This window comes from Sinocyclocheilus grahami, unplaced genomic scaffold, assembly GCF_001515645.1.
Source record: "Sinocyclocheilus grahami isolate Dianchi unplaced genomic scaffold, SAMN03320097.WGS_v1.1 scaffold1719.1, whole genome shotgun sequence".
Classification (NCBI taxonomy): Eukaryota; Metazoa; Chordata; class Actinopteri; order Cypriniformes; family Cyprinidae; genus Sinocyclocheilus; species Sinocyclocheilus grahami.
This window is the reverse complement of record NW_015506898.1, coordinates 36502-53670: the sequence shown is the minus strand read 5'-3', so window position 1 is coordinate 53670 and position 17169 is coordinate 36502. Positions and strand designations below refer to the sequence as shown.

At 35.9% G+C, this 17169-nt stretch overlaps 1 protein-coding gene across 1 annotated transcript in view; it reads right to left on the bottom strand.

Annotated features, from left to right (window-relative positions):
* The window catches only part of LOC107572221 (caM kinase-like vesicle-associated protein), a 66271-nt gene extending 55572 nt beyond the window's left edge, over positions 1-10699 (bottom strand). The window contains exon 1 of the mRNA XM_016258650.1: positions 10506-10699. The gene's annotated coding sequence lies outside the window, so the exon portion shown is untranslated. The remainder of the gene's footprint in view (positions 1-10505) is intronic.
* Positions 10700-17169: the final 6470 nt, after the last annotated feature.

Sequence of the window (17169 nt, the reverse complement as noted above, 5' to 3'; positions counted from 1 at the left end):
TCGGGAGGGTTTGTACTCGTTCAGAAGATGTGTAATAGCGCCCCCTAGTGTATAACAGTGAAAACACGAAAAGCCGTAAAAACTCGTCTTTGGCGGGGAAGCGTTGTCTTCTAAAAGACGAGATAACTGGTCAATGGCGGGGAAAGAGTTAATCATCACTTATGCTGATTACTTTGAGCACTAGAAGAAATATACTAAATACAAGTTAGTTATGGATCTCTGAGTTTGCTAAAGCTAACATGCTCTTGGCCAACAGAAGTTACTTTACACACAATCATTCAGTGAGACAAAATATGGCTGCTTCCTCCAGTTTTGCTGATAGTGTGACATTTTCAGCTTTGTGTGATTTTTTTTTTAGCAACTCTATCAGATCAATATACACTTAGAGACACAGAGAGAGATAGGCTTTCCTTGGTTGTTATCTCTCAGGAAAGGTCAAAGGAATGCAAACACATGGCGCTTTTCCACTGCATGGAACGGTACTGTACGGCACGGCACGGCTTGCTTTTGGGGGGGTTTTCCACTGTGTATAGTACCTGGTACTTTTTTCAGTACCACCTCGGCTGAGGTTCCAAGCGAGCCGTACCGTTACCAAAATGTGACGCGTAAACCCTGCTAATCACTGATTTGCCGGAGAGAATCGCCACTACCTGCGTCATTGAACTTGAGACACGAGACACTAGACCCGCTAGATTCAAGGGGTCATATGATGCGATTTCAAGTTTTCCTTTCTCTTTGGAGTGTTACAAGCTGTTTGTGAATAGATAAGATTCCTAAAGTTGCAAAGACTAAAGTCTCAAACCCAAAGAGATATTCTTTATAAAAGTTAAGACTCGTCCACGCCCTCCTAAAACGGCTCGTTTAAATGCCCCACATGTCTACGTCACTGTGTGGTAGGGCTGTGCGATCTTGAAGAAAAATGCGATACCTTGTTAAAAATTGCGATTTGCGATATTCGATATGCGATATGATATTGCTTAAAGTGTGTAAAATCAATTTAAATTATATTTTAAAATATTAAAAAATTAAAATTATATAACCAATTTGTTTCACATTCTTTCTTGGAAAATAAAGAATCACTATAACTTCTGAAAGTGACCAGCAGTGTTTTAGCATTACTTAAAAAGTAATGTCACAAATCAGAAAATGTAATTTAACATCAATGTGAACATACAAACAAAAAAATTAATGACACTAATTTTATATCATTGTAACTTTGCTTTCCACACACTTTAAGTACTTCTTCATATACCACAGCAACAACTATAGTCTGAAAAAGTTCAAACATGATTAAAGGCAAATGAACAATCAGTAAAAAAAAAAGAAAAAAAAGTAATTTACAAACATAGATCAAATAAACAGTAGTATTCAGGTACAGAAATATAATAATTAAGTGTAAAATAACACTGCATAGTATTCACTGTATGAATTAAATTTAGATTAATCTTTGTTATAGCCATTTTGTTGTTTTGTTAACATTAGTGACATATTCAGCAGCACAAATTTATAGGCTGCTGTCCCTTTAAATCCGACTGCACAGATCCAGTATAATGATGCACATCCGATTTCTTTCTCATCTGTTAACATTCATTTAAAACATAAACGACTGCGTTTACGAGAAAGATCGTCGAGACTGGTACTATTGACATAATTCTGTGTGTATGTGTCTGTTCAAACATAAGGAGATGCGAAAGACAAATCAACTCGGTCTGAAACGCATCTCTCTCTGTGTGCGCGCGCTTTGCACGTGTGCAGCAGAACTGAAGAGACGCTGTGCGAGATGCGGCTTGTGCACGCGCTTCCGGTGTGAGTCAGACAGCAAGACGAGATGGCAAAGAGTTGTTTTCTGCAACTTATTGCACTTAACTCTTTTTAACGTCAAGCAATTCTCTGCTATATGCGTCGAACTAAAACTTTGACCTTTTGCAACATTTTGATTTAAGTAGCCTATTATTAAAATGATTATGATATTGCACGCCGTTGCGATATGCATATTGCCATATTTACATTTGCGTTATTTCGATTATTTCGATATATCGTGCAGCCCTACTGTGTGAGAAGATTTGCATAACATCGCCCAAATGTATTACGCAAAGAAAGAAGGCTTAACTTTGATTCTCACTGTAGTATTGTTGCCGCCACCGCCATGTCGTGGAGACGCTGTGAAACTACTTTGTTTGGCCTTCTAAAAGAGGACACAACTAGAAATCAGTGGTTAAGTTGTATTTACAATACTGTTCCAGAACAGTTCAACCCAAATATTCAGATGTGTGCAACGCATTTTATGGAGGACGAGGACTGCTTCCTGGGAGCAAATAATGCTGACTCACAGACTGTAAGTACGCTTTCATATTTAAAGAATTTGCCACTGATGATTCAAACGCGAGTTTTGAGCAGTGTAGAGTAGCGCTTGTTGTTTGTCGTTTCTCCGATCAAAAATGCAGACATGGTTTTATGTTTACGTGTATAAGACAGTATAAGTCATTATAATCAGTAATTATGTCCCGACTGGATGCAACAAATGCCTCGTTTATAATGGGTTTTATTGGTTTTGTCTCGTCACACCAGGACACGGCATCACAGTATGGTAAGGGGCGTAACATTTCCGTCACATGCTTGAGGTATTCGACCAATCACAACGCACTGGATAGCTGGCCAATCAGAGCACACCTCGCTTTTCAGAACGATGAGCTTTGTAAAAATCGACGCGTTTCAGAAAGGCGGGGCATAGAGGAGAAACAATAATGTACAGTGTGTGGAAAATAATGTGTTTTTTTAACCTTAAATCACATAAACACATTTCATTACACCAAATACACAAAATAATGTTCTTTTTTAGCAACTTCATATGACCCCTTTAAATCAGCACAGCCAGCAAGGATCGAACACAACTTTTTTTAAACGAACGCAACAGTTTTGAACGAGCGCACCTTTTTTAAACAACAAAATAATGGCCGTTTCGTGGTCTGTTGAGGAAGTACAGACGTTCCTCTCGTTGATTGCTGAGGAGCGGATCCAGCGAGAGCTTGATGGGACAACGTGGAATGAAAAAGTTTTTCAGGAGGTCGCAGCAGTAGAGGCGGCACAACTATAACGACATGTCTATAATCCCACCCACTCTAAAGCGGTACTAAACTGCTGTGGAAACGCAAACTGAGCCGAGCCGTGCCGTACCATGCAGTGGAAAAGCGCCAACAGTGTCCCAGGGGTCAGTTACCTATTGACTGAAGTCTTCAACACTAATGGCCTACAAAGAAATATACAAATGAGCATGCTAGTTCCTGACAGCTGGAGTTGATCAAACAAACATTAGCTAGTATTGCATTAACTCATAGTTTAAGTTACAGTTTGAAGCTGATGACATCAATACTGATCTCTTTACTTTTTTTTCTGAAGTGACTACAGGGTTAAAAGTTATGGTTAAACTTAAACAGGTCAGTTAAGGCTGTTAACCATATTTAAAAAATAAAAAAATAAAAAAAGAGGTGGACACCAGAATACATTCTAAGTGAATAGCCCTGTAGTAATGCAGCAACAGTGCAGCCTTAAACTTAAAATAATACTAAACAGTATTTAATTATCGGTTACATTTTCTTTTTTTTCTATACTCAATTTCATAGCATTATATCTGCAGTTGAATTTTCTATGTAAATGCATTTATGATGCTTCTGAACAGCAATAGACAGCTTATGTAAATTTACCTTTTTGTGGTAATACAGATGCAGGTTCTGTGTCACGTTTGCAGTGTAATAATTCTTCAACACTAATGGCCTACAAAGAAATATACAAATGAGCATGCTGGTTCCTGACAGCTGGAGTTGATCAAACAAACATTAGCTAGTATTGCATTAACTCATAGTTTAAGTTACAGTTTGAAGCTGATGACATCAATACTGATCTCTTTACTTTTTTTCTGAAGTGACTACAGGGTTAAAAGTTATGGTTAAATTTAAACAGGTCAGTTAAGGCTGTTAACCATATTTAAAAAATAAAAAAATAAAAAAGAGGTGGACACCAGAATACATTCTATGTGAATAGCCCTGTAGTAATGCAGCAACAGTGCAGCCTTAAACTTAAAATAATACTAAACAGCATTTAATTATCGGTTACATTTTCTTTTTTTTCTATACTCAATTTCATAGCATTATATCTGCAGTTGAATTTTCAATGTAAATGCATTTATGATGCTTCTGAACAGCAATAGACAGCATATGTAAATGTACCTTTTTGTGGTAATACAGATGCAGGTTCTGTGTCACGTTTGCAGTGTAATAACGCCATCAGGCTTTTCTGTCTGGATAATTTCCCACCAGTAAAATATGTTCTTATTAGGGATGCACCGAATGTTTGGCAACCGAAATTATTCGGCCGAAAATGGCAAAAAAATATCTTTCAGTGTTCGGCCGAATAAGCGAAAAGGCCGAATAATATGTACCGAACAATGACTAACGGCGATCAAATAGAGGCACGCACTAATGCAGCAAACATGTCGGCAGTGTGAAAGTATTTAAAACTATCAGAGAAAGATGCAGAAATCATTACAAGCACGAAGCACCGACAGCGAGAGACTGTTTAGTGCTGCATCACATGTCTCCGATGAGAAGAAAAAGTGGCTGATGCTGCTGGTGTTTAGGCTACTGTATGATGATTGAAATCACGAAATGGCAACAAACGATTAGTAAATAAACTGCAGAATGTTATACTTTCTAATGCACGCACGAATTGCATGTATTCTGACAGCGCTGCACGAGCTTGCGGCGCCAGGGCTCAAAGTCCAAAGCGCGAGGAAAATCTGCGCTGAAACTGTGTTACTCATCAGTTGCTTAGCACACTTTTTGGGAATTTTTTAAAAGGCATGTGACAATGTGATACATGCGACAAACATCTTCCCAAATTCGTAATGAGAGTCATTTATATATCAAAGTCCAAAGCGCGAGGAAAATCTGCGCTGAAACTGTGTTACTCATCAGTTGCTTAGCACACTTTTTGGGAATTTTTTAAAAGGCATGTGACAATGTGATACATGCGACAAACATCTTCCCAAATTCGTAATGAGAGTCATTTATATATCTGCCGAGAAAAAGCAACAACTCCATCAACATTCATAAATGTTAGTATTGTAATTTTACTGTTGTTCTGTAAAATAAAATAAAGACAATAATAATGATGATTAATAATTACCCTACAACAACTCTATTAATACATTTATTATAACATTCACACATAATGCTCAAAATGGGATCTGTAATATATTCTAATGTTTTAAAATAATTATCTTCTGCTCAGCAAGGCTGCCTTTATTTGTACAGTAAAAAATACATGCCTGATTCAAGTCTCAAAAATTGCCAATTGTGCTTTGTTGGTATAATGTCTGCTAGAATGTTAAAAAAATGTTCAGTGTTAAGTAAATATTTTTAAATAGTTGTTTTGTAATAGATTTTTTATTTGAAAAGTAGGACAAAACCGTAAAAAGCACATTTTGGCTATTTAATTTATGCAAATGTGGAAAAACCGTGTTCGGTATTCGGCCTTCGGCCCAGTGTTTCATTTTGTTCGGCTTCGGCCAAGAATTTTCATTTTGGTGCATCCCTAGTTCTTATATCTTGACACTGTCCAATGATTTAGTCGCCAAATCAGTTCGAGCGAACGCACACATCCTGATTAATGTTCATGAATCCAGAAGCTCGTTAATCCTTGGTGTAGGGGTGTGCGATATATATCGTCTGCGATAATATCGTAATTGTTGTTTTAATGATGTGCGATTTGACATTATCGAGTATTTTGCAAAAACCATTCAAAACATCCCTACAGAGCGTAGGCTAGTGCGTGTGCGCATTTAGTGTGTTTTCTTTCACTGCATGACTCAGTCTATTAAAATGCATTTAGAATGATCACAAATTCAAGACATGATGGCAGAAAATTTATATATTTATACCACTTCATATAGTTATTCAATTTCACACGAAGAGTGCCGTTTTTCTCCAAAAATTACCATGATTACAAATGTGACATTGAATTCAATAAACAATAAGTTAATTAAGAGACTTACGTTTTAGACACCATATTGCTTGTTTTTGCTCTATTTCGCCAACAAAAATCATTCCGAATACAGCCACAGCGCTGTTTTGTGTCTCTGAGCAACATGACGGTGTTTCGTTCTTGAATGAATCAACCGTTTAAATGATTCGGTTCAATCGCAATGACTCACTTATTAACAGTGATTTGCTGCCACCTGCTGGCAGTTTTAATTTCAAATTTCTGCCTTTTCTTTCTTTCTTTTTTTTTCTTTTCTTGATTTTTTCCATGTTTTAAATCATTTCAAATATCAGTATTCAACGTTTTATGTTTAATATATCAAACATTATTTATGCATTCGTAATTGCAGGTTAAATGCATTCATGTCTTGCATTAAACAAAATACATGTGTGTAAATACATCTAAATGCCACTTCAGATGCAGTTTCTGTGTTGATTTAATTTGCTTGGTAAAAGCCCAAATGTCTTATTATTCTAATTCCCTGATTAAATGTAAGAATTTGACTCAAAAGATAATGGACACTTTTAGAAAAAATGGCTTTATAAAGGTAAAAATGCCCATAAAATGCAAAAATCTGTTTAAACTTATTGGAAAATATTAATTTCTATCAGTATGAACTGGCCACCACACAGAATATGAAGAAAATTAAAAACATTAGGAGTCAGCAGTCCTTAAAGTCCTTAAGGTAAAGTATAGTATTTCAGTCTGGCGAGTAAACAAAAATATTTACTAGCCAATGGCGACTCAACTGCCAAGGTGTCCGTAGAGGGTTGATGTATTAAAAGTAATAGTGAATACACATTGTATTCTATGTGCATTTGGATTCCTTAGAGATGAAAAAAACAATGTCAGACTTTATGCAGACAACTGACTCATTAAGCAAAGTTTCTGCCTTTTATAAAGCATCAGGATTCCAATGAATCAGCCAAGTTTCCAACTGAATGGAGTCATTTTTAGGTACAATAAAAACTGAAGAAGCCTCTTATGCAAAAAAAAAAAACCTCTACAAACAAACATTTATAATAGTCAAGTTGCTGGCTTAAACTGCTGTCCACTTTATTGCAACATTTACTGTCTCTACTTAATGGAAGACAGTCAGTCAGTCCACAAAACTCATTCAGGAGCCCGACTTAGTGGTTAGCAGGCGACATGAATCTTGCAGCATTTCCTGAAGCCATTCCTCTTCTTCTCTATATGTGATACCCTGTTCTCTCTCTACCATTCCTATCAATAAAAGTGGCAGCATTTAATTTACATACACTAGTCATAGAAAACCTTTAAATACGGATTACATGACTTCACAGCATTCGCAGTCCCATAATTCAAATTACAATTAAATATCTTTCAAAAGTGTGATAATATTTATTATGTGATATATTTATTTATGTCATGTGTCAAAATAGGGCTGGGCGATACAGCTAAAAAATGTATCAACGATATAATGTTTCATATCATTCGGTATCGATAATTATTGACATTTTTTTATAACCTTTTTTTAAAACAAAGAGCAATAGAAATTTTTTTTATTTAACCACTGTAAATGTAATATTATTATTTTTTATTCACAATCTTCTCATCACAGGCAGGCACAGCACTCAATTCAGCATGTGTTCGTGTTTGTTTGCTGTCTGTGTCACTCATAGCACGTGCCTATATCGTGAACTATATTGAACATTTTTTATATCGTTATCGAAGAAGGTGTACCGTAGATAAATATCGATACCGTTTTATCACCCAGGCCTATGTCAAACGTTATAATCCATCTCTTGGGGGAAAATAACAGTGGATGACTGTTCTAACAGAAGAAAAACCAGCAATCTGCAAGAAAAATATCAAGTAATCTCACTTCATGACCAGTGGATTTAAAGGAATAGTTCACCCAAAAATTTTAATTTGCTGAAATTTTACTCATCCTGAGTCCATCCAAGATCAGTTTATTTCTTCATTGGAACAGATTTGGAGAAATTCAGCATTGCATCACTTGCTCACCTCTGCAGTGAATTGATGCCCTCAGACTTAAGAGTCCAAACAGCTGATAAAAACTTCACAAAAACTCCAGTACACTCCACTACACCAACACCTTGTGAAGCTATGTGTTTGTCGCTTCTGGTCAAAATACCAGTCCATAATCCATAATAACGCTTCATCCAGTGAAAAAGTCCATCCACTCTTGTCCTCTCACATCAAAATCCACCAACATATTTGTTAAAACTGTTTATGAACAGTGATTGATCTGTGCATATTTATCTCTTGATTCAGACAAGATTACTTTTTCACTGGTGAAAGCAATAGTATGGTTAGAGAAATGGTTTGTTAAAAACATCTTGGTGGACATTGTTACATTCACTTAATTGATGAACTGGAGTCGTGTGGATTACTTGTGGATAATTGCTATGTTTTTATCAGCTGTTTGGACTCTTATTCTGATGGCACCCATTCACTGCAGAGGATCCACTGGTGAGCAATTGACGTAATTTTACATTCTCCGAATCTGTTCAGGTGAAGAAATAAACTCATCTACATCTTGGATGGCCTGAGTGGGAGTAAATGTTCAGCAAATTTTCTATTTGGGGTGAGCAATTCTTTTAATAAATGTGCTCACAGTATGTAAAATACAATTCAAAGGATCATGTAATCTATTTAAAACAATACACTGCTCATTATTCATGTCAAAGAACACTCAATAAGCAGCATGCACATGCTGAGTGACAAAAGGGGTCAACAGTTTCCCACAAGCGCTTGCAAAAGACCACCTGGGACACAGAGACAGACTCCATATGCTCTTAAGAGCTAAACCAACATCTGCACAAAATCTCAGTCAGAAAAAGAGAATCCTGAAATCGCTAAACCATGTATGAGACATTTTTTTCTTATTACAACCATGCTTACTCTCCTACAACTAACAACGTCATTTCTGATTAGCTTGATATGCCCTGCCAGCAGAGCAGCTCCTGTTATGCATGGACACAAGAGGATGCCTGCAAAATATTGGTGCAACTATCCAGAAGAAAGGACAGTTGTTTACATTACTGACTTCAGTTCTCAGTTTATGGTCCAACAGTATGGAGGAACTAATGTATTGTTAGTAGGAGAAGCAATGCATTGCTCGATTGCTGCCTTTATGATGCCATCCACGTTTCAGCACCACGGACAGCATCACTAACTGCACAACCCATATGAAGCAGTTAATTTTAGTACTACAAACTTGAAGAAGGCAAGTTATAACCCAGTCCTACCTGGTTTAGTTTATAAGCAGAAAGGACTGGTGGTACATCCCATATAAGTACATGAGGAGGTCTGGTGAATGGCTAATATATACTATCATGTGACAACTCAACGTCACTTTTATACAGTCACTGCATATTACATTATGCAAATGAAAATGACAATAATAAAGAATGGATATACAAACACTGTTTTATTCTATTTTATATTAGCATAATGACCTCAAAACTACTAAGTAATATGGGAACTAAATAAAGGCATCATTAAAAGAACTAATGAATACTTGTGAATAATATACCATATATGTTCAGGCAACTACTGAATAAATTGTGGTGAGTTGGTTAAGGAGAAAAATGGGTCTAACACTATAAAATATATTTGTTTTAAAAAATATTGCATAATGTAATTGTTAAAAGTGACTAATTTAATTGGGGGAAGGGTATTTTTGTGTCAACAACTGAGCATGCAGCAGGAGAGAAAGATGGGCTATTTTTATGCAAATGAAATCATCATCATAAAGATAAAATGTGATGAAGGTCGACCTTCTCAAAACAAATGAAAATACGCTCTTAAGCACAGTTGTTTTTTTTTGGTCTAGTAAGGGTATTATGAATGAATGCATCTATCATTCCCTAATGATGGCTGACAGTGTCACACAACTCTCCTTTCAACAAGTAGTCCAACGTTTAACCTAACTACTATTTTGCTCAAATGAGCAACTTCGTGTAAATTAATCTCATCAAAACGTCTAAAAGGCTAAAGATTAAATATAAGATATTATATTACATGACTTTTCAGTAGCATTGTTATTTAATATAAATACATTATACTATACTATTTATCATCTAGAATATTTTTCCATTTTAAGATTACATACACACACAAAACATTTTGTTTAAAGCAGGACGCATTACATTATAAAGCCTTCCGCAGCAGTGCGTCTTCCATGCAGTCACATCAAATAAATATATAAATAAAGATGAACACATTTCTTAAGTTTAGTGTCTATTTTATATCTATTTTGATATTACTCCGTACTTATGTAATTACACTGGGCTGCAACATGAGTGTAAAGTGTGACCAAACCAGTGAATACTGAGTAACATTCATAATTGACTAATTCATAAAAGTTATTATTAGTCGAATAAGGCCTACAAAAAGCTTTTCTTCGACGAATTTTACGCACTAATCCACTCCACACACTTAAATTCTGTTCAACGCGGTGTCACTAAAGCAAAACTTACTTTTCTAGTCGTGAACAGACGTGAAATGTCCTCGAGTTCTCAGTCCAGAAGTCTTCTGGACAAAATGAACTTCTTTTCAGTGTCCGTTAAGTTTTGACGGCTATTCTCTGCACTGTAACGGTCGCAAAATCCGCGGATGCCGTCCCATCTGTTTCGCGCCGGCGGGTTTTTTCTCAGTAGAGGGTGATGGAGATGAGCGCGCTCGAACGAGAGAGAAACAGTGAGAGTGAGAGCAGCGCGCGTGAGGGAAATAATGCACGCTAATGTGACTGGCGTTTCTAGGGGTGTGGCCATCTAATATCATAAGAGCAAATATTAAGAACTTAACGTGTCATTTTAACTTCTCCTGTTGCTGCTTATGAGGAAAAAAAATCACTGCACGATACTCGTTTCTTTGAATCAGTTAATGAGGCAAATCACACATTTACAAAAGTGCTCTATAGTGCTCCGATGAAAGGAATACCCTCTTTTATATCTTTTAAATGTTTAAACGGATAAAAGCAAATAGTTTGTGTAAGAAAATAATATATTTGAAAGATGATCAACGTCAACATGATCATTCAACAGCACCATCAAGACAAATTATGATTAAGGTATATTAAGGAGTAATAAATATGGAAACACTGTTTTATTCCATTATCAATTAGCCTGATGATCTCAACATCATTAAATAATAACAGCAAAATAATTTGTAATTATTTGTCCAATGCACCATTATGAATAATTAATACTGATGGATATTTCTCTATAAATGTTCAGTACTCAAATGAATGGCTGAATACATGGCAGTGGGCTGGTTAAGTATATTGATTGCAAAGTCAAAGATAAGAAGAGTCCGGCACCAATAAAACACATGCTATTTATAACATAAAACTGGTCTATACAAGTGTCTAATTTGGGGGAAAGGAAATTCACTGTTAACAACTTATAATGCATCACAGGAAAGAATCTGACAAATCATCATAAGGAGAAAGTGTGATTAAGGTCTGGCACTTTCAACTTGAAACAAACTAAAACGTAACTGCATGCAAAGACAAGCCCTTAAGCACATACATTGCTTGTTTGTCTAACTGGTTTCTTTCTGAATGAATGCATGTCATTCCCTAATGATGGTTGTTGAGTTTACTTGATGTTTACCACGTTCAGCCAGTCATTATTGGATCAAGATTATCATACAGCTATTCAAATAATATATACACAAAGGTGTATTATAGAGTCACTTTATGATATAAGATTAAAGGAAACTGTACTACTCATTTCAGTTTAAAGTGTTCAGAAGGACATACTTTGGATCACAATCTTACAGAGACCATTTCATCCCTCTTCTTTCTCAGTGAAACAGCTGAGCAGGAGGGGTCAAACTCAGCCACCATAGGGAATTTGTCGTTGCAAGCTTCACTCTTACTTGCGATAATAGTTTGCCCTAAGGGTCTCAATGTCTTAAAGAATTAGTTGAAGCATAAGTGTATAGTGCCTGCTTGAGTGGCTTCTCATGTTCGCCAAAATTCATCTCACATAGACAGAAAATATAATGGAACCAAGAAATATGATCAAGCATGTGAAACATTTTGACTCAATCTACATATGATTGATTTCTCATCTATGCTATACAAAAAAATCTAGTCTCTTATGACTAAAGAAGACATTATATTTGGATGATTAGACATACACTAGAAGCTGAGATATTGTCATGCGTGGACATAAGAAGATCTCCTGAAATAAATATTGTACTGTGCAGAAGTGGTATGGACATGAGGGAGGAGTTCTTGTCTTTCAAAACGTATTGTATTGTGAGGGCTTTCTCCGTGATGGCAGCAACACTTCTAGAAATAAGTAGTGTTAACAAATAAACAGCTTGCATAAACTGACATTCTGCAGGGGACGTCCTCTGCCACCAGCCTCTAAAAACAGTCAAAGCTCACACCAAAATCCACCAGAGACCACACTAATCTGCACATCCTCATATTAATTTGACATTTTAGTGTTACAGTACTGGAAACTCAAAGCAAGCTCCCACCATCAGGTTCATATCACTGTATAAAAAAAATAAAATAATAATAATAAAGATTTTTCAAGTTTGTAAATGAAAACAAATATTACTGGAGTATGTGTTTTTACAAGAAAATAACATTTCAGTCTTTTTACTCCAAAATGTCATGTGTTTACTTGCTGTTTCTTTGTAATTGTGAAATTTAATAGTCAAAATTGTTTGTACACCATGTTATTCAGCGCAAGACAGAAATGGCCTTTATAATGAAAAAAGACTAATGACTAGATTAATAAAACCCATATTTTTGTTTGTTGAATCACTGTTGCATTACCAAGCCGGTTTAAAAAAAAAAATCACAGCAGTCTTTCTAAACAGTTTAGAAAAGACCGACAACATACTGACAGCATCTAAAACGTAAAAAAAAACTTTTTAAGTATACAAATGTTACGTATACAAATAATCACAAATCTCTGAAGATTGACTAAAACTGAATTTGCCAGACTTCACATCACCATTATCACCACATTTAATTAATCCCAATTAAATGAATAGTTCACGCAAAAATGGAAATTTACTCACCGCTAAATTTGCTTAAAACGCTAAATTTCTCGAAATCTGTTCCGATTAAGAAACAAACTCATCTACATCTTGGATGGCCTGAGGGTGAGTACATTTGCAGCAAATGTTCATTTTTGGGTAAATTGTTATTTGAATGTTAATACATAAATATTGCCCATTTAATACCATTAATTTAATATTTTAAACACCTTGGCGGATTTTAAAATATTGTCTTTGAAGTTGTTCAAACATAAAAAGCAAATTGCCAGTCAAATCCAATCTATAAAACTCAAAAGAACTGTAGCCAGAAGCTTTATATCTTATTGATATTCCTTGTCTCACTCCCATGTTATAAATACAAACCTGAAATAAGGCTATACTTGCTGTTTTTGAATATAGGGAAGTGCTCATCTGTGGTATCACAGAAATAGTTCACGCAAAAATGGAAATTTACTCACCGCTAAATTTGCTTAAAACGCTAAATTTCTCGAAATCTGTTCCGATTAAGAAACAAACTCATCTACATCTTGGATGGCCTGAGGGTGAGTACATTTGCAGCAAATGTTCATTTTTGGGTAAATTGTTATTTGAATGTTAATACATAAATATTGCCCATTTAATACCATTAATTTAATATTTTAAACACCTTGGCGGATTTTAAAATATTGTCTTTGAAGTTGTTCAAACATAAAAAGCAAATTGCCAGTCAAATCCAATCTATAAAACTCAAAAGAACTGTAGCCAGAAGCTTTATATCTTATTTATATTCCTTGTCTCACTCCCATGTTATAAATACAAACCTGAAATAAGGCTATACTTGCTGTTTTTGAATATAGGGAAGTGCTCATCTGTGGTATCACAGAGCTCATGCAATGTTAACATCACCACATTACACAAGCCTGTGTTACTATGGTTACAGATTATCACAGGCAAATATGCACAGCATGGATATCATGGCTGGTGAAACGGAAGGGGGACAAAAAAGTGATGCATTACATCTTTAAAATATACTGAGATGGTTGTAATCATCTAATGGACTAAAAGATTAAAGCGCATTCACCAATTGTTTTTTAAACACGCACATAATGCTCAAATCAGTGAATGCATATGCTTTTTAAATGAAGTACTGCAGTACAGTAAACTCAAATAATGCATTATGGTTTCAGATTGACCATTTATGCTGTGCTGAGCATTCATAAATTGTGAAGACTTGGACCTTGAGATGTGAACCATTGCTCTACAAAAAACAACATAAAATGTCCCGACACTCACAATTTATAAGGCATCCAGTAATGATTTTTAATTTTTTATTATTTAGGGGCACATCATATATAGCAATCCAATATGTCAGAGGCATTACTAGAAGAATTAAGAAAGAAACACAGGAATTTTGATGGGATTTATGGAAGAACCCTGGGGGTTGGAAGTTGATGTTGATCTGGTTGGATCTCCTTCTTACCACAATAGATCTCTCAGCTGAGTGTATAGCAAGGATTTACTAATGACTGTGATGCCTCCACTGCATTACTACATAAAGTCAAGAACAAATCCAAACTGACACTATTCATTTCCTTATTCTCTTAAAATTAATAATTCATCAGTGTGTGATACCAAGAACAAAAGTGCTTGTTTTTGTTTTTAAATCAAAACATAACTTAGTCCACCTCTAAAACAACTTTTCATATGGATGATTTTTCTTATTCAGAAACTAAAGTGGTTTGTGATGCTGACTTTTTGTATTAAAGGAGAAGGAATATTACAGAGGTTTTCATCATGTTTGAGGTATTTTACTCCAGAATGCTTCCAAAATTTGAGGCAACACTGAAGCTCTGTCCTGAAAGTTGACATTAAACTTATTAAACTGAATTTTAATGAAAATTCCTGGTCTTAATCTGATTTTTTTTTTTCATTGTTTTACTCTAAAAAATATGCTGTAAGTGAAAATGAAGGTTCCAAAAGGGGGGTTTGCAATAATGCCATAGAACCACCTTTTTTGGGCTCCCAAACAACCTTTCAGAACCATTTTTTCCTTAGTTGAAGAACAATTTAATGATCTAAAGAAACTTTTGAGCAGTGGAAAGGTTCCAAGGATGTTGAAGGTTCTTCATAGAACCTTATATGCCAATAAAGAAACTTTAATTTTGAGTGCATATTGACTTCAAGTCACAGTCATCTTGAGCTCTCACATATATTGAAATCAACTTAAAATTCACTATAGGCTGAAGTTGAGGTTCTTCACACACTTGCCATACTGAGTCCATGCTATTTGAAAGAGCAGATGCAGTGGCTGAAATGGAGATTGTTTAAATCCTTAAGGAAAAATCATGAGAGCAAGTGGAAAATACAGCCTTGCGCTGCTGATCTGCTGTCCTATATGCGCAGCTCCTGAGCTATATACTTCCACATACATACTGATTTCTGTCTACTGACACACATAATGTGTGCAATGTGATAGCATTCCCTGGAGATTGTTGCATGGAAACATTCTCCACTATGGATGAACAACATGGGGGAAAAACACTCTTAGAAAGCTAGTTCAAACACTCTTAGAAAGCTAGTTCAAACATTACGGTTTACTATTGTGACAACACGTTATGATGCTTCCATTGAACGTGGCACATAAGCACTCTACCAAATAACTTAATGACAGCAAGAGAGTGAAATTAACCATACCCTGCTGAAAAGCAGTTAGATAAAGCTTAATGGAAAAATACGAAATACTAAGCCTTTCTGAAACGCGTCGATTTTTACAAACTCATCGGTCTGAAAAGCGAGGTGTGCTCTGATTGGCCAGCTATGCAGTGCGTTGTGATTGGCTGAATACTTCAAAGCGTGTGACGGAAATGTTACGCCCCTTACCATACTGTGATGCTGTGTGTGCGACGAGCGCCTGTGCGCCGGTGATTGCGCATGCGCCTGTGATGCGCTACGAGACAAAACCAGTAAAACCCATAATAAACGAGGCATTTTTTTGCATCCAGTGGCGACATAATTACTGATTATAATGACTTATACTGTCTTTTTACACATTGTGTTGCGTATCGCGCTGCGTAAACATAAAACCATGTCTGCATTTGTGATCGGAGAAACAACAAACAACAAGCGCTACTCTACACTGTTTAAAACTCGCGTTTGAATCATCAGTGGCAAATTCTTTAAATATAAAAACTTACTTTTTTACGTACTCACACAGGCTGTGAGTCAGAGGCGCCACTTCATAGAAACAGACACTGGCATTGTAGGCTATACTCTCCCAGGAAACAGTCCTTGTCCTCCATAAAATGCACTGCACACATCTGAATATTTGGGTTGAACTGTTCTGGAACAGTGCTGTAAATACAACTTAACCACTGATTTCTAGTTGTGTCCTCTTTTGGAAGACCAAACAAAGTACTTTCGCTTTCATAACGAAACACACAGCGTCTTCACGACATGGCGGCGGTGGGAACAATACTACAGCGAGAATCAAAGTTATGCCTTCTTTCTTTGCGTGAACATTTGGGCGGCGTTATGCAAATCTTCCCACATCGTGACATAGACATGTGGGGGCGTGTTAGAATGAGCCGTTTTAGGTAGGCGCGGTTGACTCTTAACTTTTCTAAAGAATATCTCTTTGGATTTGAGATTTTAGTCTTTGCAACTTTACAGCTCTTCTTTATGCACCAAGAGCTTGTAACACTCCAAAGAGAAAGGAAAAATTGAAATCGCATCATATGACTCTTTAAATTGCCCTTCCGTGACATTATCTGCAACGCTTGCGTGTTGAAGCTTTGACGCAAGTCATGTGAAAGGGACTTAACACCTTTTGTGTTTATGTCTCCAGAGCGAAACGTTTAAACTACTATCTTTGAACGCTGCACTACAAACAGAACAAATGAGAGCTGAGAGGTGACTATGAGCTTTCTAAAGCACTTAAAATCAGTCCAAATGCCTCTTCAGTCCTGCATTTCTCCCATTTTAGAAATCCTATCTCAGAAAAGATTCTCGCTCTATCATCTGAACTGGCTTTATATATATACATACATATATACAGTATATATATATATATATGATATATATATATATATATATATATATATATATATATATATATATATATATATATCCTCTCGGTGA